This window comes from Sapajus apella, unplaced genomic scaffold (genome assembly GCF_009761245.1).
Source record: "Sapajus apella isolate SASKATOON/1434 unplaced genomic scaffold, GSC_monkey_1.0 scaffold23, whole genome shotgun sequence".
In the NCBI taxonomy this organism is placed as follows: domain Eukaryota; kingdom Metazoa; phylum Chordata; class Mammalia; order Primates; family Cebidae; genus Sapajus; species Sapajus apella.
The window spans coordinates 21,525,415-21,527,935 of NW_022436963.1; the positions used below are offsets into that span (position 1 = coordinate 21,525,415).

At 36.9% G+C, this 2,521-nt stretch overlaps 1 non-coding gene across 1 annotated transcript; it reads right to left on the reverse strand.

Annotated features, from left to right (window-relative positions):
- Positions 1-925: 925 nt before the first annotated feature.
- Positions 926-1,082, reverse strand: LOC116559617. Its single transcript, XR_004272532.1, has one exon. It is a non-coding gene; the product is annotated as a U1 spliceosomal RNA (small nuclear RNA).
- Positions 1,083-2,521: the final 1,439 nt, after the last annotated feature.

Consider the following 2,521-nt stretch of genomic DNA (forward strand, 5'->3'; position numbering starts at 1 on the left):
GTCACTGACACATTAACTGTGGTTTTCATTGAATGACTTTATAACATGTAAAAATTATGGATTTGAACCCATAAAATAAATCTATTCTAATAAAATACTGCTTTTATTTGTATAATGGAGTGATACATGAAAGGTCATTAAGAATATAAAAAAATTCTACTTAAAAAAGAACTGTTCTATATTATGTTCACCTTTAATCACTACAAGTTCAGTGTAGGTAAAGCAGGTTTTGTTAATTTCAGCACTGTTGACATTTTGATCTATAATTCTTTGTTGTATGGAGCTGTCTTGTGCATTGTAAGATGTTCAGCAGAATACCTGGTTTCTATCCACTACATGCCAGTAGCATCCCCTCTCCAGTCACGACAACTGCAAAATGTCTCGAGACATTATACCTCGAGGAATAAAATTGCCCCCAGTGGAGAACAATGAAACTAAAAGGATGAAGAAGAAAGAGGAAAATGAGAAAAAGAAGTGAGAGGAAGGAAAAAGTGGAAGAGAAAGAGAAGGAGAAGGAAGAGTAGGAGGAAGGGAGAAGAAGAAAAGGGGAAGAAGTGAAGGAGAAGAAGAACATTCGTAGGAGGCAGTTTGACTTAACAGGGCACTAGACCGTGTGCCAAGCGATCAGTGTTCTGATAACTGCTTCCCAGTTTCCAACAAGCAGTGATAATGTGTCACATCATTTAATTTCCTTGGTTCTCAGCTTTTTCATTTGTTGAATAAGAGTATTAGACTTAATGGTCTCCAATATGCTTTTTAGCATTACCATTCTCTATTAGGAGAAGTACAAAAGAAATTGAACTAAGAAACCCCCTGACCTGTCTTCAAATTTTGCAAATATCCACTCTTAACCAGCAGACTGATGACCTATTTCAAGTTGTCTATTTTCTTTTCTTTTCTTTTTTTCTTTCTTTTTTTTTTTTTACAGGGGAAAGTGCGAATGCAGTCCCCCACTACCACAAATTATGCAGTCGAGTTTCGGGGGAAATCACAGGGGTCAGCACATCCGGAGTGCAATGGAAAAGCCTTGCCCTGGGAAAACCACCTTCGTGACCATGGTATCTCCCCTGCCAGGTAAGTATAAGTTGTCTATTTTCTATATAATGGGTGGAAATGCCTAGGAATAATAATTTATTAATTATGGTAAAACACCAAAAATTTGTTATTTTTATCTGAGGCCCCTGAGAGGACTCAGGAAAAGTACCACTAAAATTTTGTTGCACATTATTTGAAAGGAAACATTTCCAGTAATTCTGTTGGGGCCACACCCAACAGAGGTAAGCATTTTTGAAGTTACATTTTTACCATCTGCAGCCAAAGTTCTTAAAACTGTGATAGTGTCAGAAATCTGTCATTCTCCATTTATAGCTACTGTTGAAAACTTAACAGAAATAATATTGATGGGAAGGAAAGGCCCAGGAAAGGTAGCACCTGCGATATTTTCTTACTTAGTAACTGCTTGCTTAAACCTTCATAAATCACTCAGTAATCCAGTAACTTTGAGTTCTTTTATTAAACATGAAATGACATGACAAATAATTAGAAACTTGGCGAGTCTATTTTTCTATGTCATCCAACAGGCTGTTTCTCGGGGCATCCTTTGATCCTGACCATTTGTTTGACAGTGAAGAAACCAAATGTGACAGCTTGAATGAAGTTCCTGTCCCCAAATTCCTTAAACTCAACAGAGCATATATTTTATTAGTAACAATAGTGTATTGCAAACAACCGCTATGACTGAAGCACAGATAGGAAGAGGAGATATAAACACGAAATCATTTTGAGGAAGCAACCTACCCTGATCAAGAGGTTCTCCCAGTGAAATTGTACTTCAAAATATGCAAGGATTCCTGGGTTGACGATTCTGCAGCACTTAAACTTATACACTAGACATGAAAAAGTAGGGTTTCAGTTCTGGATTTTCTCCTGCTTCTTCCTACTCCCTTTCTTCATTCTTCTTCCCCTAAATAAGAATAGCAAGGGATGTAGCCTGAATTCTTTTCCCTGTAGTAGCCTTTCCAACATCAGAGACATTTCCATTCCAGTAGATAGAAGTTTTTAACCATCCCCCAAATCAAAGTTCTCACAAAATAGTGGAGTTTTTGTATGCTCTGAACAACATAGATCCATTGTCTAGGGTGATTGACATCTTTGAAGACTCAACTATACAAAGGATGAATGTCAAATTTTGAAGAAGAAATTTGAAAGTGCCTAACTACCTGGATCATAGAGAAGCGTGGTCAGGATGAGCTGAGCAACTGAGCTCATTTCTGGATCACATTCACATTTAACATTTCTTAAATAAGCTCTACTCAGGTGGTCCAAGGTAATTAGAGAATAAAATGTTACTTTTGTTTAACAGGCATATATCATGAAGATATTGATAGTTTTGGAATAGTTTGAATTCTTCAGGGAGTCACTCCATCTTAAGCAACTTCAGCAAAGTCTCAGGATACAAAATCAATGTGCAGAAATCACAAGCATTCCTATACACCAATAACAGACTAAAAGAGAGCCAAAT